This window comes from Ambystoma mexicanum, chromosome 1p (assembly GCF_040938575.1).
Source record: "Ambystoma mexicanum isolate Mex_15411 chromosome 1p, UKY_AmexF1_1, whole genome shotgun sequence".
Lineage (NCBI taxonomy): Eukaryota > Metazoa > Chordata > Amphibia > Caudata > Ambystomatidae > Ambystoma > Ambystoma mexicanum.
In genome coordinates, this window is record NC_090921.1 from 1,474,979,370 (window position 1) to 1,475,000,246 (window position 20,877).

Consider the following 20,877-nt stretch of genomic DNA (forward strand, 5'->3'; position numbering starts at 1 on the left):
GATCCCAGTATTGGCCACTTTGTCAATTTGGGAAATATTTCTGCAGAAGCATGAGATTGATGCAGAATTCCCACCCACAGCTTTAGATTTACTATGACTAGTTTGCTGTTTTGTTGGAAGCAGCAGTCCATAAATGGTCACAGGTCAGTACTGCTGTGGGAAATGACCAATGAGATGCATTTAACCTTCTTTGTCCCAGTTCTACTTAAATGTGATGCAGGCTACAAGTCAGTTTGAAGATAATTGTCATATTCATGAATTTCCTTCAGATCACATGTAGTTTTTCTTTAGGTTGTTGTGAGGATAAGGGTTTTATGTGTGAATGAGTTAGGCATTTTTTTTCCAAGGAAAGAAAAAATCCCCCTGCAACTGGCCTCCCTCTTATGGTCCAGTCAGAAATATTCCTCTCAGCTGGCCGGTTAGCTCAGTTGGTTAGAGCGTGGTGCTAATAACGCCAAGGTCACGGGTTCGATCCCCGTATTGGCCACTTTGTCATTTTGGGAAATATTTCTGCAGAAGGATGAGATTGATGCAGAATTGGCACTCACAGCTTTAGAGTTACTAACACAAGATTGCTGTTTTGTTGGAAGCAGCTCTGCATACATAGTCACGGGTCAGTACTACTGCGGACATAACCAATGTTGTTGTGAGGATAAGGGTTGTATTTGTGAATGAGTTAGGCATTTTCTTTCAAGGGAAGAAAACTCCCCCCTGCAACTGGCCTCCCTCCTATGCTCCAGTCAGAAGGCATACTTTTTCTGACTGAGCATGGTGCTAATCACGCCAAGTTAGCGAATTTGATCCCAGTATTGGCCACTTTGTCAATTTGGGAAATATTTCTGCAGAAGGATGAGATTGATGCAGAATTGGCACTCACAGCTTTAGAGTTACTAACACAAGATTGCTGTTTTGTTGGAAGCAGCTCTGCATACATAGTCACGGGTCAGTACTACTGCGGACATAACCAATGTTGTTGTGAGGATAAGGGTTGTATTTGTGAATGAGTTAGGCATTTTCTTTCAAGGGAAGAAAACTCCCCCCTGCAACTGGCCTCCCTCCTATGCTCCAGTCAGAAGGCATACTTTTTCTGACTGAGCATGGTGCTAATCACGCCAAGTTAGCGAATTTGATCCCAGTATTGGCCACTTTGTCAATTTGGGAAATATTTCTGCAGAAGCATGAGATTGATGCAGAATTCCCACCCACAGCTTTAGATTTACTATGACAAGTTTGCTGTTATGTTGGAATCAGCAGTCCATAAATGGTCACAGGTCAGTACTGCTGTGGGAAATGACCAATGAGATGCATTTAACCTTCTTTGTCCCAGTTCTACTTAAATGTGATGCAGGATACAAGTCAGTTTGAAGATAATTGTCATATTCATGAATTTCCTTCAGATCACATGTAGTTTTTCTTTAGGTTGTTGTGAGGATAAGGGTTTTATGTGTGAATGAGTTAGGCATTTTTTTCCAAGGGAAAAAGACTCTCAGCTGGCCGGTTAGCTCAGTTGGTTAGAGCGTGGTGCTAATAACGCCAAGGTCACGGGTTCGATCCCCGTATTGGCCACTTTGTCATTTTGGGAAATATTTCTGCAGAAGGATGAGATTGATGCAGAATTGGCACTCACAGCTTTAGAGTTACTAACACAAGATTGCTGTTTTGTTGGAAGCAGCTGTGCATACATAGTCACGGGTCAGTACTGCTGCGGACATAACCAATGTTGTTGTGAGGATAAGGGTTGTATTTGTGAATGAGTTAGGCATTTTCTTTCAAAGGAAGAAAACTCCCCCCTGCAACTGGCCTCCCTCCTATGCTCCAGTCAGAAGGCATCCTTTTTCTGACTGAGCATGGTGCTAATCAAGCCAAGTTTGCGAATTTGATCCCAGTATTGGCCACTTTGTCAATTTGGGAAATATTTCTGCAGAAGCATGTGATTGATGCAGAAGTCCCACCCACAGCTTTAGATTTACTATGACTAGTTTGCTGTTTTGTTGGAAGCAGCAGTCCATAAATGGTCACAGGTCAGTACTGCTGTGGGAAATGACCAATGAGATGCATTTAACCTTCTTTGTCCCAGTTCTACTTAAATGTGATGCAGGCTACAAGTCAGTTTGAAGATAATTGTCATATTCATGAATTTCCTTCAGATCACATGTAGTTTTTCTTTAGGTTGTTGTGAGGATAAGGGTTTTATGTGTGAATGAGTTAGGCATTTTTTTTCCAAGGGAAGAAAAAATCCCCCTGCAACTGGCCTCCCTCTTATGGTCCAGTCAGAAATATGCCTCTCAGCAGGCCGGTTAGCTCAGTTGGTTAGAGCGTGGTGCTAATAACGCCAAGGTCACGGGTTCGATCCCCGTATTGGCCACTTTGTCATTTTGGGAAATATTTCTGCAGAAGGATGAGATTGATGCAGAATTGGCACTCACAGCTTTAGAGTTACTAACACAAGATTGCTGTTTTGTTGGAAGCAGCTGTGCATACATAGTCACGGGTCAGTACTGCTGCGGACATAACCAATGTTGTTGTGAGGATAAGGGTTGTATTTGTGAATGAGTTAGACATTTTCTTTCAAGGAAAGAAAACTCCCCCCTGCAACTGGCCTCCCTCCTATGCTCCAGTCAGAAGCATACTTTTTCTGACTGAGCATGGTGCTAATCACGCCAAGTTAGCGAATTTGATCCCAGTATTGGCCACTTTGTCAATTTGGGAAAAATGTCTGCAGAAGCATTAGATTGATGCAGAATTCCCACCCACAGCTTTAGATTTACTATGACAAGTTTGCTGTTTTGTTGGAAGCAGCAGTCCATAAATGGTCACAGGTCAGTACTGCTGTGGGAAATGACCAATGAGATGCATTTAACCTTCTTTGTCGCAGTACTACTTAAATGTGATGCAGGCCACAAGTCAGTTTGAAGATAATTGTAATATTCATGTATTTCCTTCAGATCACATGGAGTTTTTCTTTAGGTTGTTGTGAGGATAAGGGTTGTCTGTGTGAATGAGTTAGGCCTTTTTTTTCCAAGGGAAGAAAAAATCCCCCTGCAACTGGCCTCCCTCTTATGCTCCAGTTAGAAATATGCCTCTCAGCTGGCCGGTTAGCTCAGTTGGTTAGAGCGTGGTGCTAATAACGCCAAGGTCACGGGTTCGATCCCCGTATTGGCCACTTTGTCATTTTGGGAAATATTTCTGCAGAAGCATGAGATTGATGCAGAATTGGCAGTCACAGCTTTAGAGTTACTAACACAAGATTGCTGTTTTGTTGGAAGCAGCTGTGCATACATAGTCACGGGTCAGTACTGCTGCGGACATAACCAATGTTGTTGTGAGGATAAGGGTTGTATTTGTGAATGAGTTAGGCATTTTCTTTCAAGGGAAGATAACTCCCCCCTGCAACTGGCCTCCCTCCTATGCTCCAGTCAGAAGGCTTACTTTTTCTGACTGAGCATGGTGCTAATCACGCCAAGTTAGCGAATTTGATCCCAGTATTGGCCACTTTGTCAATTTGGGAAATATTTCTGCAGAAGGATGAGATTGATGCAGAATTGGCACTCACAGCTTTAGAGTTACTAACACAAGATTGCTGTTTTGTTGGAAGCAGCTCTGCATACATAGTCACGGGTCAGTACTACTGCGGACATAACCAATGTTGTTGTGAGGATAAGGGTTGTATTTGTGAATGAGTTAGGCATTTTCTTTCAAGGGAAGAAACCCCCCCCCTGCAACTGGCCTCCCTCCTATGCTCCAGTCAGAAGGCATACTTTTTCTGACTGAGCATGGTGCTAATCACGCCAAGTTAGCGAATTTGATCCCAGTATTGGCCACTTTGTCAATTTGGGAAATATTTCTGCAGAAGCATGAGATTGATGCAGAATTCCCACCCACAGCTTTAGATTTACTATGACAAGTTTGCTGTTTTGTTGGAAGCAGCAGTCCATAAATGGTCACAGGTCAGTACTGCTGTGGGAAATGACCAATGAGATGCATTTAACCTTCTTTGTCCCAGTTCTACTTAAATGTGATGCAGGATACAAGTCAGTTTGAAGATAATTGTCATATTCATGAATTTCCTTCAGATCACATGTAGTTTTTCTTTAGGTTGTTGTGAGGATAAGGGTTTTATGTGTAAATGAGTTAGGCATTTTTTTCCAAGGGAAAAAGACTCTTAGCTGGCCGGTTAGCTCAGTTGGTTAGAGCATGGTGCTAATAACGCCAAGGTCACGGGTTCGATCCCCGTATTGGCCACTTTGTCATTTTGGGAAATATTTCTGCAGAAGGATGAGATTGATGCAGAATTGGCACTCACAGCTTTAGAGTTACTAACACAAGATTGCTGTTTTGTTGGAAGCAGCTGTGCATACATAGTCACGGGTCAGTACTGCTGCGGACATAACCAATGTTGTTGTGAGGATAAGGGTTGTATTTGTGAATGAGTTAGGCATTTTCTTTCAAAGGAAGAAAACTCCCCCCTGCAACTGGCCTCCCTCCTATGCTCCAGTCAGAAGGCATACTTTTTCTGACTGAGCATGGTTCTAATCAAGCCAAGTTAGCGAATTTGATCCCAGTATTGGCCACTTTGTCAATTTGGGAAATATTTCTGCAGAAGCATGAGATTGATGCAGAATTCCCACCCACAGCTTTAGATTTACTATGACTAGTTTGCTGTTTTGTTGGAAGCAGCAGTCCATAAATGGTCACAGGTCAGTACTGCTGTGGGAAATGACCAATGAGTTGCATTTAACCTTCTTTGTCCCAGTTCTACTTAAATGTGATGCAGGCTACAAGTCAGTTTGAAGATAATTGTCATATTCATGAATTTCCTTCAGATCACATGTAGTTTTTCTTTAGGTTGTTGTGAGGATAAGGGTTTTATGTGTGAATGAGTTAGGCATTTTTTTTCCAAGGGAAGAAAAAATCCCCCTGCAACTGGCCTCCCTCTTATGGTCCAGTCAGAAATATTCCTCTCAGCTGGCCGGTTAGCTCAGTTGGTTAGAGCGTGGTGCTAATAACGCCAAGGTCACGGGTTGATCCCCGTATTGGCCACTTTGTCATTTTGGGAAATATTTCTGCAGAAGGATGAGATTGATGCAGAATTGGCACTCACAGCTTTAGAGTTACTAACACAAGATTGCTGTTTTGTTGGAAGCAGCTGTGCATACATAGTCACGGGTCAGTACTGCTGCGGACATAACCAATGTTGTTGTGAGGATAAGGGTTGTATTTGTGAATGAGTTAGGCATTTTCTTTCAAAGGAAGAAAACTCCCCCCTGCAACTGGCCTCCCTCCTATGCTCCAGTCAGAAGGCATCCTTTTTCTGACTGAGCATGGTGCTAATCAAGCCAAGTTTGCGAATTTGATCCCAGTATTGGCCACTTTGTCAATTTGGGAAATATTTCTGCAGAAGCATGTGATTGATGCAGAATTCCCACCCACAGCTTTAGATTTACTATGACTAGTTTGCTGTTTTGTTGGAAGCAGCAGTCCATAAATGGTCACAGGTCAGTACTGCTGTGGGAAATGACCAATGAGATGCATTTAACCTTCTTTGTCCCAGTTCTACTTAAATGTGATGCAGGCTACAAGTCAGTTTCAAGATAATTGTCATATTCATGAATTTCCTTCAGATCACATGTAGTTTTTCTTTAGGTTGTTGTGAGGATAAGGGTTTTATGTGTGAATGAGTTAGGCATTTTTTTTCCAAGGGAAGAAAAAATCCCCCTGCAACTGGCCTCCCTCTTATGGTCCAGTCAGAAATATGCCTCTCAGCTGGCCGGTTAGCTCAGTTGGTTAGAGCGTGGTGCTAATAACGCCAAGGTCACGGGTTCGCTCCCCGTATTGGCCACTTTGTCATTTTGGGAAATATTTCTGCAGAAGGATGAGATTGATGCAGAATTGGCACTCACAGCTTTAGAGTTACTAACACAAGATTGCTGTTTTGTTGGAAGCAGCTGTGCATACATAGTCACGGGTCAGTACTGCTGCGGACATAACCAATGTTGTTGTGAGGATAAGGGTTGTATTTGTGAATGAGTTAGGCATTTTCTTTCAAGGAAAGAAAACTCCCCCCTGCAACTGGCCTCCCTCCTATGCTCCAGTCAGAAGCATACTTTTTCTGACTGAGCATGGTGCTAATCACGCCAAGTTAGCGAATTTGATCCCAGTATTGGCCACTTTGTCAATTTGGGAAAAATGTCTGCAGAAGCATTAGATTGATGCAGAATTCCCACCCACAGCTTTAGATTTACTATGACAAGTTTGCTGTTTTGTTGGAAGCAGCAGTCCATAAATGGTCACAGGTCAGTACTGCTGTGGGAAATGACCAATGAGATGCATTTAACCTTCTTTGTCGCAGTACTACTTAAATGTGATGCAGGCCACAAGTCAGTTTGAAGATAATTGTAATATTCATGTATTTCCTTCAGATCACATGGAGTTTTTCTTTAGGTTGTTGTGAGGATAAGGGTTGTCTGTGTGAATGAGTTAGGCATTTTTTTTCCAAGGGAAGAAAAAATCCCCCTGCAACTGGCCTCCCTCTTATGCTCCAGTTAGAAACATGCCTCTCAGCTGGCCGGTTAGCTCAGTTGGTTAGAGCGTGGTGCTAATAACGCCAAGGTCACGGGTTCGATCCCCGTATTGGCCACTTTGTCATTTTGGGAAATATTTCTGCAGAAGCATGAGATTGATGCAGAATTGGCACTCACAGCTTTAGAGTTACTAACACAAGATTGCTGTTTTGTTGGAAGCAGCTGTGCATACATAGTCACGGGTCAGTACTGCTGCGGACATAACCAATGTTGTTGTGAGGATAAGGGTTGTATTTGTGAATGAGTTAGGCATTTTCTATCAAGGGAAGATAACTCCCCCCTGCAACTGGCCTCCCTCCTATGCTCCAGTCAGAAGGCTTACTTTTTCTGACTGAGCATGGTGCTAATCACGCCAAGTTAGCGAATTTGATCCCAGTATTGGCCACTTTGTCAATTTGGGAAATATTTCTGCAGAAGGATGAGATTGATGCAGAATTGGCACTCACAGCTTTAGAATTACTAACACAAGATTGCTGTTTTGTTGGAAGCAGCTCTGCATACATAGTCACGGGTCAGTACTACTGCGGACATAACCAATGTTGTTGTGAGGATAAGGGTTGTATTTGTGAATGAGTTAGGCATTTTCTTTCAAGGGAAGAAAACCCCCCCCTGCAACTGGCCTCCCTCCTATGCTCCAGTCAGAAGGCATACTTTTTCTGACTGAGCATGGTGCTAATCACGCCAAGTTAGCGAATTTGATCCCAGTATTGGCCACTTTGTCAATTTGGGAAATATTTCTGCAGAAGCATGAGATTGATGCAGAATTCCCACCCACAGCTTTAGATTTACTATGACAAGTTTGCTGTTTTGTTGGAAGCAGCAGTCCATAAATGGTCACAGGTCAGTACTGCTGTGGGAAATGACCAATGAGATGCATTTAACCTTCTTTGTCCCAGTTCTACTTAAATGTGATGCAGGATACAAGTCAGTTTGAAGATAATTGTCATATTCATGAATTTCCTTCAGATCACATGTAGTTTTTCTTTAGGTTGTTGTGAGGATAAGGGTTTTATGTGTAAATGAGTTAGGCATTTTTTTCCAAGGGAAAAAGACTCTCAGCTGGCTGGTTAGCTCAGTTGGTTAGAGCGTGGTGCTAATAACGCCAAGGTCACGGGTTCGATCCCCGTATTGGCCACTTTGTCATTTTGGGAAATATTTCTGCAGAAGGATGAGATTGATGCAGAATTGGCACTCACAGCTTTAGAGTTACTAACACAAGATTGCTGTTTTGTTGGAAGCAGCTGTGCATACATAGTCACGGGTCAGTACTGCTGCGGACATAACCAATGTTGTTGTGAGGATAAGGGTTGTATTTGTGAATGAGTTAGGCATTTTCTTTCAAAGGAAGAAAACTCCCCCCTGCAACTGGCCTCCCTCCTATGCTCCAGTCAGAAGGCATACTTTTTCTGACTGAGCATGGTTCTAATCAAGCCAAGTTAGCGAATTTGATCCCAGTATTGGCCACTTTGTCAATTTGGGAAATATTTCTGCAGAAGCATGAGATTGATGCAGAATTCCCACCCACAGCTTTAGATTTACTATGACTAGTTTGCTGTTTTGTTGGAAGCAGCAGTCCATAAATGGTCACAGGTCAGTACTGCTGTGGGAAATGACTCAGTTGGTTAGAGCGTGGTGCTAATAACGCCAAGGTCACGGGTTCGATCCCCCGTATTGGCCACTTTGTCATTTTGGGAAATATTTCTGCAGAAGCATGAGATTGATGCAGAATTGGCACTCACAGCTTTAGAGTTACTAACACAAGATTGCTGTTTTGTTGGAAGCAGCTGTGCATACATAGTCACGGGTCAGTACTGCTGCGGACATAACCAATGTTGTTGTGAGGATAAGGGTTGTATTTGTGAATGAGTTAGGCATTTTCTTTCAAGGGAAGAAAACTCCCCCCTGCAACTGGCCTCCCTCCTATGCTCCAGTCAGAAGGCATACTTTTTCTGACTGAGCATGGTGCTAATCACGCCAAGTTAGCGAATTTGATCCCAGTATTGGCCACTTTGTCAATTTGGGAAATATTTCTGCAGAAGCATGAGATTGATGCAGAATTCCCACCCACAGCTTTAGATTTACTATGACAAGTTTGCTGTTTTGTTGGAATCAGCAGTCCATAAATGGTCACAGGTCAGTACTGCTGTGGGAAATGACCAATGAGATGCATTTAACCTTCTTTGTCCCAGTTCTACTTAAATGTGATGCAGGATACAAGTCAGTTTGAAGATAATTGTCATATTCATGAATTTCCTTCAGATCACATGTAGTTTTTCTTTAGGTTGTTGTGAGGATAAGGGTTTTATGTGTGAATGAGTTAGGCATTTTTTTCCAAGGGAAAAAGACTCTCAGCTGGCCGGTTAGCTCAGTTGGTTAGAGCGTGGTGCTAATAACGCCAAGGTCACGGGTTCGATCCCCGTATTGGCCACTTTGTCATTTTGGGAAATATTTCTGCAGAAGGATGAGATTGATGCAGAATTGGCACTCACAGCTTTAGAGTTACTAACACAAGATTGCTGTTTTGTTGGAAGCAGCTGTGCATACATAGTCACGGGTCAGTACTGCTGCGGACATAACCAATGTTGTTGTGAGGATAAGGGTTGTATTTGTGAATGAGATAGGCATTTTCTTTCAAGGAAAGAAAACTCCCCCCTGCAACTGGCCTCCCTCCTATGCTCCAGTCAGAAGGCATACTTTTTCTGACTGAGCATGGTGCTAATCAAGCCAAGTTAGCGAATTTGATCCCAGTATTGGCCACTTTGTCAATTTGGGAAATATTTCTGCAGAAGGATGAGATTGATGCAGAATTGGCACTCACAGCTTTAGAGTTACTAAAACAAGATTGCTGTTTTGTTGGAAGCAGCTCTGCATACATAGTCACGGGTCAGTACTACTGCGGACATAACCAATGTTGTTGTGAGGATAAGGGTTGTATTTGTGAATGAGTTAGGCATTTTCTTTCAAGGGAAGAAAACTCCCCCCTGCAACTGGCCTCCCTCCTATGCTCCAGACAGAAGGCATACTTTTTCTGACTGAGCATGGTGCTAATCACGCCAAGTTAGCGAATTTGATCCCAGTATTGGCCACTTTGTCAATTTGGGAAACATTTCTGCAGAAGCATGAGATTGATGCAGAATTCCCACCCACAGCTTTAGATTTACTATGACAAGTTTGCTGTTTTGTTGGAAGCAGCAGTCCATAAATGGTCACAGGTCAGTACTGCTGTGGGAAATGACCAATGAGATGCATTTAACCTTCTTTGTCCCAGTTCTACTTAAATGTGATGCAGGATACAAGTCAGTTTGAAGATAATTGTCATATTCATGAATTTCCTTCAGATCACATGTAGTTTTTCTTTAGGTTGTTGTGAGGATAAGGGTTTTATGTGTGAATGAGTTAGGCATTTTTTTCCAAGGGAAAAAGACTCTCAGCTGGCCGGTTAGCTCAGTTGGTTAGAGCGTGGTGCTAATAACGCCAAGGTCACGGGTTCGATCCCCGTATTGGCCACTTTGTCATTTTGGGAAATATTTCTGCAGAAGGATGAGATTGATGCAGAATTGGCACTCACAGCTTTAGAGTTACTAACACAAGATTGCTGTTTTGTTGGAAGCAGCTGTGCATACATAGTCACGGGTCAGTACTGCTGCGGACATAACCAATGTTGTTGTGAGGATAAGGGTTGTATTTGTGAATGAGTTAGGCATTTTCTTTCAAAGGAAGAAAACTCCCCCCTGCAACTGGCCTCCCTCCTATGCTCCAGTCAGAAGGCATACTTTTTCTGACTGAGCATGGTTCTAATCAAGCCAAGTTAGCGAATTTGATCCCAGTATTGGCCACTTTGTCAATTTGGGAAATATTTCTGCAAAAGCATGAGATTGATGCAGAATTCCCACCCACAGCTTTAGATTTACTATGACTAGTTTGCTGTTTTGTTGGAAGCAGCAGTCCATAAATGGTCACAGGTCAGTACTGCTGTGGGAAATGACCAATGAGATGCATTTAACCTTCTTTGTCCCAGTTCTACTTAAATGTGATGCAGGCTACAAGTCAGTTTGAAGATAATTGTCATATTCATGAATTTCCTTCAGATCACATGTAGTTTTTCTTTAGGTTGTTGTGAGGATAAGGGTTTTATGTGTGAATGAGTTAGGCATTTTTTTTCCAAGGGAAGAAAAAATCCCCCTGCAACTGGCCTCCCTCTTATGGTCCAGTCAGAAATATTCCTCTCAGCTGGCCGGTTAGCTCAGTTGGCTAGAGCGTGGTGCTAATAACGCCAAGGTCACGGGTTCGATCCCCGTATTGGCCACTTTGTCATTTTGGGAAATATTTCTGCAGAAGGATGAGATTGATGCAGAATTGGCACTCACAGCTTTAGAGTTACTAACACAAGATTGCTGTTTTGTTGGAAGCAGCTGTGCATACATAGTCACGGGTCAGTACTGCTGTGGACATAACCAATGTTGTTGTGAGGATAAGGGTTGTATTTGTGAATGAGTTAGGCATTTTCTTTCAAGGAAAGAAAACTCCCCCCTGCAACTGGCCTCCCTCCTATGCTCCAGTCAGAAGCATACTTTTTCTGACTGAGCATGGTGCTAATCACGCCAAGTTAGCGAATTTGATCCCAGTATTGGCCACTTTGTCAATTTGGGAAAAATGTCTGCAGAAGCATTAGAACCTTCTTTGTCCCAGTTCTACTTAAATGTGATGCAGGATACAAGTCAGTTTGAAGATAATTGTCATATTCATGAATTTCCTTCAGATCACATGTAGTTTTTCTTTAGGTTGTTGTGAGGATAAGGGTTTTATGTGTGAATGAGTTAGGCATTTTTTTCCAAGGCAAACAGACTCTCAGCTGGCCGGTTAGCTCAGTTGGTTAGAGCGTGGTGCTAATAACGCCATGGTCACGGGTTCGATCCCCGTATTGGCCACTTTGTCATTTTGGGAAATATTTCTGCAGAAGGATGAGATTGATGCAGAATTGGCACTCACAGCTTTAGAGTTACTAACACAAGATTGCTGTTTTGTTGGAAGCAGCTGTGCATACATAGTCACGGGTCAGTACTGCTGCGGACATAACCAATGTTGTGAGGATAAGGGTTGTATTTGTGAATGAGTTAGGCATTTTCTTTCAAAGGAAGAAAACTCCCCCCTGCAACTGGCCTCCCTCCTATGCTCCAGTCAGAAGGCATACTTTTTCTGACTGAGCATGGTGCTAATCAAGCCAAGTTAGCGAATTTGATCCCAGTATTGGCCACTTTGTCAATTTGGGAAATATTTCTGCAGAAGCATGTGATTGATGCAGAATTCCCACCCACAGCTTTAGATTTACTATGACTAGTTTGCTGTTTTGTTGGAAGCAGCAGTCCATAAATGGTCACAGGTCAGTACTGCTGTGGGAAATGACCAATGAGATGCATTTAACCTTCTTTGTCCCAGTTCTACTTAAATGTGATGCAGGCTACAAGTCAGTTTGAAGATAATTGTCATATTCATGAATTTCCTTCAGATCACATGTAGTTTTTCTTTAGGTTGTTGTGAGGATAAGGGTTTTATGTGTGAATGAGTTAGGCATTTTTTTTCCAAGGGAAAAAGATTCTCAGCTGGCCGGTTAGCTCAGTTGGTTAGAGCGTGGTGCTAATAACGCCAAGGTCACGGGTTCGATCCCCGTATTGGCCACTTTGTCATTTTGGGAAATATTTCTGCAGAAGCATGAGATTGATGCAGAATTGGCACTCACAGCTTTAGAGTTACTAACACAAGATTGCTGTTTTGTTGGAAGCAGCTGTGCATACATAGTCACGGGTCAGTACTGCTGCGGACATAACCAATGTTGTTGTGAGGATAAGGGTTGTATTTGTGAATGAGTTAGGCATTTTCTTTCAAAGGAAGAAAACTCCCCCCTGCAACTGGCCTCCCTCCTATGCTCCAGTCAGAAGGCATACTTTTCTGACTGAGCATGGTGCTAATCACGCCAAGTTAGCGAATTTGATCCCAGTATTGGCCACTTTGTCAATTTGGGAAATATTTCTGCAGAAGGATGAGATTGATGCAGAATTGGCACTCACAGCTTTAGAGTTACTAAAACAAGATTGCTGTTTTGTTGGAAGCAGCTCTGCATACATAGTCACGGGTCAGTACTACTGCGGACATAACCAATGTTGTTGTGAGGATAAGGGTTGTATATGTGAATGAGTTAGGCATTTTCTTTCAAGGGAAGAAAACTCCCCCCTGCAACTGGCCTCCCTCCTATGCTCCAGACAGAAGGCATACTTTTTCTGACTGAGCATGGTGCTAATCACGCCAAGTTAGCGAATTTGATCCCAGTATTGGCCACTTTGTCAATTTGGGAAATATTTCTGCAGAAGCATGAGATTGATGCAGAATTCCCACCCACAGCTTTAGATTTACTATGACAAGTTTGCTGTTTTGTTGGAAGCAGCAGTCCATAAATGGTCACAGGTCAGTACTTCTGTGGGAAATGACCAATGAGATGCATTTAACCTTCTTTGTCCCAGTTCTACTTAAATGTGATGCAGGATACAAGTCAGTTTGAAGATAATTGTCATATTCATGAATTTCCTTCAGATCACATGTAGTTTTTCTTTAGGTTGTTGTGAGGATAAGGGTTTTATGTGTGAATGAGTTAGGCATTTTTTTCCAAGGGAAAAAGACTCTCAGCTGGCTGGTTAGCTCAGTTGGTTAGAGCGTGGTGCTAATAACGCCAAGGTCACGGGTTCGATCCCCGTATTGGCCACTTTGTCATTTTGGGAAATATTTCTGCAGAAGGATGAGATTGATGCAGAATTGGCACTCACAGCTTTAGAGTTACTAACACAAGATTGCTGTTTTGTTGGAAGCAGCTGTGCATACATAGTCACGGGTCAGTACTGCTGCGGACATAACCAATGTTGTTGTGAGGATAAGGGTTGTATTTGTGAATGAGTTAGGCATTTTCTTTCAAAGGAAGAAAACTCCCCCCTGCAACTGGCCTCCCTCCTATGCTCCAGTCAGAAGGCATACTTTTTCTGACTGAGCATGGTTCTAATCAAGCCAAGTTAGCGAATTTGATCCCAGTATTGGCCACTTTGTCAATTTGGGAAATATTTCTGCAAAAGCATGAGATTGATGCAGAATTCCCACCCACAGCTTTAGATTTACTATGACTAGTTTGCTGTTTTGTTGGAAGCAGCAGTCCATAAATGGTCACAGGTCAGTACTGCTGTGGGAAATGACCAATGAGATGCATTTAACCTTCTTTGTCCCAGTTCTACTTAAATGTGATGCAGGCTACAAGTCAGTTTGAAGATAATTGTCATATTCATGAATTTCCTTCAGATCACATGTAGTTTTTCTTTAGGTTGTTGTGAGGATAAGGGTTTTATGTGTGAATGAGTTAGGCATTTTTTTTCCAAGGGAAGAAAAAATCCCCCTGCAACTGGCCTCCCTCTTATGGTCCAGTCAGAAATATTCCTCTCAGCAGGCCGGTTAGCTCAGTTGGTTAGAGCGTGGTGCTAATAACGCCAAGGTCACGGGTTCGATCCCCGTATTGGCCACTTTGTCATTTTGGGAAATATTTCTGCAGAAGGATGAGATTGATGCAGAATTGGCACTCACAGCTTTAGAGTTACTAACACAAGATTGCTGTTTTGTTGGAAGCAGCTGTGCATACATAGTCACGGGTCAGTACTGCTGTGGACATAACCAATGTTGTTGTGAGGATAAGGGTTGTATTTGTGAATGAGTTAGGCATTTTCTTTCAAGGAAAGAAAACTGCCCCCTGCAACTGGCCTCCCTCCTATGCTCCAGTCAGAAGCATACTTTTTCTGACTGAGCATGGTGCTAATCACGCCAAGTTAGCGAATTTGATCCCAGTATTGGCCACTTTGTCAATTTGGGAAAAATGTCTGCAGAAGCATTAGAACCTTCTTTGTCCCAGTTCTACTTAAATGTGATGCAGGATACAAGTCAGTTTGAAGATAATTGTCATATTCATGAATTTCCTTCAGATCACATGTAGTTTTTCTTTAGGTTGTTGTGAGGATAAGGGTTTTATGTGTGAATGAGTTAGGCATTTTTTTCCAAGGGAAACAGACTCTCAGCTGGCCGGTTAGCTCAGTTGGTTAGAGCGTGATGCTAATAACGCCAAGGTCACGGGTTCGATCCCCGTATTGGCCACTTTGTCATTTTGGGAAATATTTCTGCAGAAGGATGAGATTGATGCAGAATTGGCACTCACAGCTTTAGAGTTACTAACACAAGATTGCTGTTTTGTTGGAAGCAGCTGTGCATACATAGTCACGGGTCAGTACTGCTGCGGACATAACCAATGTTGTGAGGATAAGGGTTGTATTTGTGAATGAGTTAGGCATTTTCTTTCAAAGGAAGAAAACTCCCCCCTGCAACTGGCCTCCCTCCTATGCTCCAGTCAGAAGGCATACTTTTTCTGACTGAGCATGGTGCTAATCAAGCCAAGTTAGCGAATTTGATCCCAGTATTGGCCACTTTGTCAATTTGGGAAATATTTCTGCAGAAGCATGTGATTGATGCAGAATTCCCACCCACAGCTTTAGATTTACTATGACTAGTTTGCTGTTTTGTTGGAAGCAGCAGTCCATAAATGGTCACAGGTCAGTACTGCTGTGGGAAATGACTCAGTTGGTTAGAGCGTGGTGCTAATAACGCCAAGGTCACGGGTTCGATCCCCCGTATTGGCCACTTTGTCATTTTGGGAAATATTTCTGCAGAAGCATGAGATTGATGCAGAATTGGCACTCACAGCTTTAGAGTTACTAACACAAGATTGCTGTTTTGTTGGAAGCAGCTGTGCATACATAGTCACGGGTCAGTACTGCTGCGGACATAACCAATGTTGTTGTGAGGATAAGGGTTGTATTTGTGAATGAGTTAGGCATTTTCTTTCAAGGGAAGAAAACTCCCCCCTGCAACTGGCCTCCCTCCTATGCTCCAGTCAGAAGGCATACTTTTTCTGACTGAGCATGGTGCTAATCACGCCAAGTTAGCGAATTTGATCCCAGTATTGGCCACTTTGTCAATTTGGGAAATATTTCTGCAGAAGCATGAGATTGATGCAGAATTCCCACCCACAGCTTTAGATTTACTATGACAAGTTTGCTGTTTTGTTGGAATCAGCAGTCCATAAATGGTCACAGGTCAGTACTGCTGTGGGAAATGACCAATGAGATGCATTTAACCTTCTTTGTCCCAGTTCTACTTAAATGTGATGCAGGATACAAGTCAGTTTGAAGATAATTGTCATATTCATGAATTTCCTTCAGATCACATGTAGTTTTTCTTTAGGTTGTTGTGAGGATAAGGGTTTTATGTGTGAATGAGTTAGGCATTTTCTTCCAAGGGAAAAAGACTCTCAGCTGGCCGGTTAGCTCAGTTGGTTAGAGCGTGGTGCTAATAACGCCAAGGTCACGGGTTCGATCCCCGTATTGGCCACTTTGTCATTTTGGGAAATATTTCTGCAGAAGGATGAGATTGATGCAGAATTGGCACTCACAGCTTTAGAGTTACTAACACAAGATTGCTGTTTTGTTGGAAGCAGCTGTGCATACATAGTCACGGGTCAGTACTGCTGCGGACATAACCAATGTTGTTGTGAGGATAAGGGTTGTATTTGTGAATGAGATAGGCATTTTCTTTCAAGGAAAGAAAACTCCCCCCTGCAACTGGCCTCCCTCCTATGCTCCAGTCAGAAGGCATACTTTTTCTGACTGAGCATGGTGCTAATCAAGCCAAGTTAGCGAATTTGATCCCAGTATTGGCCACTTTGTCAATTTGGGAAATATTTCTGCAGAAGGATGAGATTGATGCAGAATTGGCACTCACAGCTTTAGAGTTACTAAAACAAGATTGCTGTTTTGTTGGAAGCAGCTCTGCATACATAGTCACGGGTCAGTACTACTGCGGACATAACCAATGTTGTTGTGAGGATAAGGGTTGTATTTGTGAATGAGTTAGGCATTTTCTTTCAAGGGAAGAAAACTCCCCCCTGCAACTGGCCTCCCTCCTATGCTCCAGACAGAAGGCATACTTTTTCTGACTGAGCATGGTGCTAATCACGCCAAGTTAGCGAATTTGATCCCAGTATTGGCCACTTTGTCAATTTGGGAAACATTTCTGCAGAAGCATGAGATTGATGCAGAATTCCCACCCACAGCTTTAGATTTACTATGACAAGTTTGCTGTTTTGTTGGAAGCAGCAGTCCATAAATGGTCACAGGTCAGTACTGCTGTGGGAAATGACCAATGAGATGCATTTAACCTTCTTTGTCCCAGTTCTACTTAAATGTGATGCAGGATACAAGTCAGTTTGAAGATAATTGTCATATTCATGAATTTCCTTCAGATCACATGTAGTTTTTCTTGAGGTTGTTGTGAGGATAAGGGTTTTATGTGTGAATGAGTTAGGCATTTTTTTCCAAGGGAAAAAGACTCTCAGCTGGCCGGTTAGCTCAGTTGGTTAGAGCGTGGTGCTAATAACGCCAAGGTCACGGGTTCGATCCCCGTATTGGCCACTTTGTCATTTTGGGAAATATTTCTGCAGAAGGATGAGATTGATGCAGAATTGGCACTCACAGCTTTAGAGTTACTAACACAAGATTGCTGTTTTGTTGGAAGCAGCTGTGCATACATAGTCACGGGTCAGTACTGCTGCGGACATAACCAATGTTGTTGTGAGGATAAGGGTTGTATTTGTGAATGAGTTAGGCATTTTCTTTCAAAGGAAGAAAACTCCCCCCTGCAACTGGCCTCCCTCCTATGCTCCAGTCAGAAGGCATACTTTTTCTGACTGAGCATGGTTCTAATCAAGCCAAGTTAGCGAATTTGATCCCAGTATTGGCCACTTTGTCAATTTGGGAAATATTTCTGCAAAAGCATGAGATTGATGCAGAATTCCCACCCACAGCTTTAGATTTACTATGACTAGTTTGCTGTTTTGTTGGAAGCAGCAGTCCATAAATGGTCACAGGTCAGTACTGCTGTGGGAAATGACCAATGAGATGCATTTAACCTTCTTTGTCCCAGTTCTACTTAAATGTGATGCAGGCTACAAGTCAGTTTGAAGATAATTGTCATATTCATGAATTTCCTTCAGATCACATGTAGTTTTTCTTTAGGTTGTTGTGAGGATAAGGGTTTTATGTGTGAATGAGTTAGGCATTTTTTTTCCAAGGGAAGAAAAAATCCCCCTGCAACTGGCCTCCCTCTTATGGTCCAGTCAGAAATATTCCTCTCAGCTGGCCGGTTAGCTCAGTTGGCTAGAGCGTGGTGCTAATAACGCCAAGGTCACGGGTTCGATCCCCGTATTGGCCACTTTGTCATTTTGGGAAATATTTCTGCAGAAGGATGAGATTGATGCAGAATTGGCACTCACAGCTTTAGAGTTACTAACACAAGATTGCTGTTTTGTTGGAAGCAGCTGTGCATACATAGTCACGGGTCAGTACTGCTGTGGACATAACCAATGTTGTTGTGAGGATAAGGGTTGTATTTGTGAATGAGTTAGGCATTTTCTTTCAAGGAAAGAAAACTCCCCCCTGCAACTGGCCTCCCTCCTATGCTCCAGTCAGAAGCATACTTTTTCTGACTGAGCATGGTGCTAATCACGCCAAGTTAGCGAATTTGATCCCAGTATTGGCCACTTTGTCAATTTGGGAAAAATGTCTGCAGAAGCATTAGAACCTTCTTTGTCCCAGTTCTACTTAAATGTGATGCAGGATACAAGTCAGTTTGAAGATAATTGTCATATTCATGAATTTCCTTCAGATCACATGTAGTTTTTCTTTAGGTTGTTGTGAGGATAAGGGTTTTATGTGTGAATGAGTTAGGCATTTTTTTCCAAGGCAAACAGACTCTCAGCTGGCCGGTTAGCTCAGTTGGTTAGAGCGTGGTGCTAATAACGCCAAGGTCACGGGTTCGATCCCCGTATTGGCCACTTTGTCATTTTGGGAAATATTTCTGCAGAAGGATGAGATTGATGCAGAATTGGCACTCACAGCTTTAGAGTTACTAACACAAGATTGCTGTTTTGTTGGAAGCAGCTGTGCATACATAGTCACGGGTCAGTACTGCTGCGGACATAACCAATGTTGTGAGGATAAGGGTTGTATTTGTGAATGAGTTAGGCATTTTCTTTCAAAGGAAGAAAACTCCCCCCTGCAACTGGCCTCCCTCCTATGCTCCAGTCAGAAGGCATACTTTTTCTGACTGAGCATGGTGCTAATCAAGCCAAGTTAGCGAATTTGATCCCAGTATTGGCCACTTTGTCAATTTGGGAAATATTTCTGCAGAAGCATGTGATTGATGCAGAATTCCCACCCACAGCTTTAGATTTACTATGACTAGTTTGCTGTTTTGTTGGAAGCAGCAGTCCATAAATGGTCACAGGTCAGTACTGCTGTGGGAAATGACCAATGAGATGCATTTAACCTTCTTTGTCCCAGTTCTACTTAAATGTGATGCAGGCTACAAGTCAGTTTGAAGATAATTGTCATATTCATGAATTTCCTTCAGATCACATGTAGTTTTTCTTTAGGTTGTTGTGAGGATAAGGGTTTTATGTGTGAATGAGTTAGGCATTTTTTTTCCAAGGGAAAAAGACTCTCAGCTGGCCGGTTAGCTCAGTTGGTTAGAGCGTGGTGCTAATAACGCCAAGGTCACGGGTTCGATCCCCGTATTGGCCACTTTGTCATTTTGGGAAATATTTCTGCAGAAGCATGAGATTGATGCAGAATTGGCACTCACAGCTTTAGAGTTACTAACACAAGATTGCTGTTTTGTTGGAAGCAGCTGTGCATACATAGTCACGGGTCAGTACTGCTGCGGACATAACCAATGTTGTTGTGAGGATAAGGGTTGTATTTGTGAATGAGTTAGGCATTTTCTTTCAAAGGAAGAAAACTCCCCCCTGCAACTGGCCTCCCTCCTATGCTCCAGTCAGAAGGCATACTTTTCTGACTGAGCATGGTGCTAATCACGCCAAGTTAGCGAATTTGATCCCAGTATTGGCCACTTTGTCAATTTGGGAAATATTTCTGCAGAAGGATGAGATTGATGCAGAATTGGCACTCACAGCTTTAGAGTTACTAAAACAAGATTGCTGTTTTGTTGGAAGCAGCTCTGCATACATAGTCACGGGTCAGTACTACTGCGGACATAACCAATGTTGTTGTGAGGATAAGGGTTGTATATGTGAATGAGTTAGGCATTTTCTTTCAAGGGAAGAAAACTCCCCCCTGCAACTGGCCTCCCTCCTATGCTCCAGACAGAAGGCATACTTTTTCTGACTGAGCATGGTGCTAATCACGCCAAGTTAGCGAATTTGATCCCAGTATTGGCCACTTTGTCAATTTGGGAAATATTTCTGCAGAAGCATGAGATTGATGCAGAATTCCCACCCACAGCTTTAGATTTACTATGACAAGTTTGCTGTTTTGTTGGAAGCAGCAGTCCATAAATGGTCACAGGTCAGTACTGCTGTGGGAAATGACCAATGAGATGCATTTAACCTTCTTTGTCCCAGTTCTACTTAAATGTGATGCAGGATACAAGTCAGTTTGAAGATAATTGTCATATTCATGAATTTCCTTCAGATCACATGTAGTTTTTCTTTAGGTTGTTGTGAGGATAAGGGTTTTATGTGTGAATGAGTTAGGCATTTTTTTCCAAGGGAAAAAGACTCTCAGCTGGCTGGTTAGCTCAGTTGGTTAGAGCGTGGTGCTAATAACGCCAAGGTCACGGGTTCGATCCCCGTATTGGCCACTTTGTCATTTTGGGAAATATTTCTGCAGAAGGATGAGATTGATGCAGAATTGGCACTCACAGCTTTAGAGTTACTAACACAAGATTGCTGTTTTGTTGGAAGCAGCTGTGCATACATAGTCACGGGTCAGTACTGCTGCGGACATAACCAATGTTGTTGTGAGGATAAGGGTTGTATTTGTGAATGAGTTAGGCATTTTCTTTCAAAGGAAGAAAACTCCCCCCTGCAACTGGCCTCCCTCCTATGCTCCAGTCAGAAGGCATACTTTTTCTGACTGAGCATGGTTCTAATCAAGCCAAGTTAGCGAATTTGATCCCAGTTTTGGCCACTTTGTCAATTTGGGAAATATTTCTGCAAAAGCATGAGATTGATGCAGAATTCCCACCCACAGCTTTAGATTTACTATGACTAGTTTGCTGTTTTGTTGGAAGCAGCAGTCCATAAATGGTCACAGGTCAGTACTGCTGTGGGAAATGACCAATGAGATGCATTTAACCTTCTTTG

At 42.6% G+C, this 20,877-nt stretch overlaps 22 non-coding genes across 22 annotated transcripts; all 22 read left to right on the top strand.

The window, feature by feature from the left end:
• Positions 1–413: 413 nt before the first annotated feature.
• On the top strand, positions 414–487 carry TRNAI-AAU (transfer RNA isoleucine (anticodon AAU)). The gene has a single exon. It is a non-coding gene; the product is annotated as a tRNA-Ile (tRNA).
• A 1,005-nt stretch (positions 488–1,492) lies between these two features.
• Positions 1,493–1,566, top strand: TRNAI-AAU (transfer RNA isoleucine (anticodon AAU)). The gene has a single exon. It is a non-coding gene; the product is annotated as a tRNA-Ile (tRNA).
• Positions 1,567–2,291: 725 nt separating this feature from the next.
• Positions 2,292–2,365, top strand: TRNAI-AAU (transfer RNA isoleucine (anticodon AAU)). The gene has a single exon. It is a non-coding gene; the product is annotated as a tRNA-Ile (tRNA).
• Positions 2,366–3,089: 724 nt separating this feature from the next.
• On the top strand, positions 3,090–3,163 carry TRNAI-AAU (transfer RNA isoleucine (anticodon AAU)). The gene has a single exon. It is a non-coding gene; the product is annotated as a tRNA-Ile (tRNA).
• Positions 3,164–4,168: 1,005 nt separating this feature from the next.
• TRNAI-AAU (transfer RNA isoleucine (anticodon AAU)) lies at positions 4,169–4,242 on the top strand. The gene has a single exon. It is a non-coding gene; the product is annotated as a tRNA-Ile (tRNA).
• Positions 4,243–5,765: 1,523 nt separating this feature from the next.
• On the top strand, positions 5,766–5,839 carry TRNAI-AAU (transfer RNA isoleucine (anticodon AAU)). The gene has a single exon. It is a non-coding gene; the product is annotated as a tRNA-Ile (tRNA).
• Positions 5,840–6,563: 724 nt separating this feature from the next.
• Positions 6,564–6,637, top strand: TRNAI-AAU (transfer RNA isoleucine (anticodon AAU)). Its single transcript has one exon. It is a non-coding gene; the product is annotated as a tRNA-Ile (tRNA).
• A 1,005-nt stretch (positions 6,638–7,642) lies between these two features.
• Positions 7,643–7,716, top strand: TRNAI-AAU (transfer RNA isoleucine (anticodon AAU)). Its single transcript has one exon. It is a non-coding gene; the product is annotated as a tRNA-Ile (tRNA).
• Positions 7,717–8,935: 1,219 nt separating this feature from the next.
• TRNAI-AAU (transfer RNA isoleucine (anticodon AAU)) lies at positions 8,936–9,009 on the top strand. The gene has a single exon. It is a non-coding gene; the product is annotated as a tRNA-Ile (tRNA).
• Positions 9,010–10,014: 1,005 nt separating this feature from the next.
• Positions 10,015–10,088, top strand: TRNAI-AAU (transfer RNA isoleucine (anticodon AAU)). Its single transcript has one exon. It is a non-coding gene; the product is annotated as a tRNA-Ile (tRNA).
• Positions 10,089–10,813: 725 nt separating this feature from the next.
• Positions 10,814–10,887, top strand: TRNAI-AAU (transfer RNA isoleucine (anticodon AAU)). Its single transcript has one exon. It is a non-coding gene; the product is annotated as a tRNA-Ile (tRNA).
• A 548-nt stretch (positions 10,888–11,435) lies between these two features.
• TRNAI-AAU (transfer RNA isoleucine (anticodon AAU)) lies at positions 11,436–11,509 on the top strand. Its single transcript has one exon. It is a non-coding gene; the product is annotated as a tRNA-Ile (tRNA).
• A 674-nt stretch (positions 11,510–12,183) lies between these two features.
• TRNAI-AAU (transfer RNA isoleucine (anticodon AAU)) lies at positions 12,184–12,257 on the top strand. The gene has a single exon. It is a non-coding gene; the product is annotated as a tRNA-Ile (tRNA).
• A 1,004-nt stretch (positions 12,258–13,261) lies between these two features.
• TRNAI-AAU (transfer RNA isoleucine (anticodon AAU)) lies at positions 13,262–13,335 on the top strand. The gene has a single exon. It is a non-coding gene; the product is annotated as a tRNA-Ile (tRNA).
• A 725-nt stretch (positions 13,336–14,060) lies between these two features.
• Positions 14,061–14,134, top strand: TRNAI-AAU (transfer RNA isoleucine (anticodon AAU)). Its single transcript has one exon. It is a non-coding gene; the product is annotated as a tRNA-Ile (tRNA).
• Positions 14,135–14,682: 548 nt separating this feature from the next.
• On the top strand, positions 14,683–14,756 carry TRNAI-AAU (transfer RNA isoleucine (anticodon AAU)). Its single transcript has one exon. It is a non-coding gene; the product is annotated as a tRNA-Ile (tRNA).
• Positions 14,757–15,972: 1,216 nt separating this feature from the next.
• TRNAI-AAU (transfer RNA isoleucine (anticodon AAU)) lies at positions 15,973–16,046 on the top strand. The gene has a single exon. It is a non-coding gene; the product is annotated as a tRNA-Ile (tRNA).
• A 1,005-nt stretch (positions 16,047–17,051) lies between these two features.
• On the top strand, positions 17,052–17,125 carry TRNAI-AAU (transfer RNA isoleucine (anticodon AAU)). Its single transcript has one exon. It is a non-coding gene; the product is annotated as a tRNA-Ile (tRNA).
• A 725-nt stretch (positions 17,126–17,850) lies between these two features.
• TRNAI-AAU (transfer RNA isoleucine (anticodon AAU)) lies at positions 17,851–17,924 on the top strand. Its single transcript has one exon. It is a non-coding gene; the product is annotated as a tRNA-Ile (tRNA).
• Positions 17,925–18,472: 548 nt separating this feature from the next.
• Positions 18,473–18,546, top strand: TRNAI-AAU (transfer RNA isoleucine (anticodon AAU)). The gene has a single exon. It is a non-coding gene; the product is annotated as a tRNA-Ile (tRNA).
• A 674-nt stretch (positions 18,547–19,220) lies between these two features.
• TRNAI-AAU (transfer RNA isoleucine (anticodon AAU)) lies at positions 19,221–19,294 on the top strand. The gene has a single exon. It is a non-coding gene; the product is annotated as a tRNA-Ile (tRNA).
• Positions 19,295–20,298: 1,004 nt separating this feature from the next.
• On the top strand, positions 20,299–20,372 carry TRNAI-AAU (transfer RNA isoleucine (anticodon AAU)). The gene has a single exon. It is a non-coding gene; the product is annotated as a tRNA-Ile (tRNA).
• The last annotated feature ends 505 nt before the right edge of the window (positions 20,373–20,877 follow it).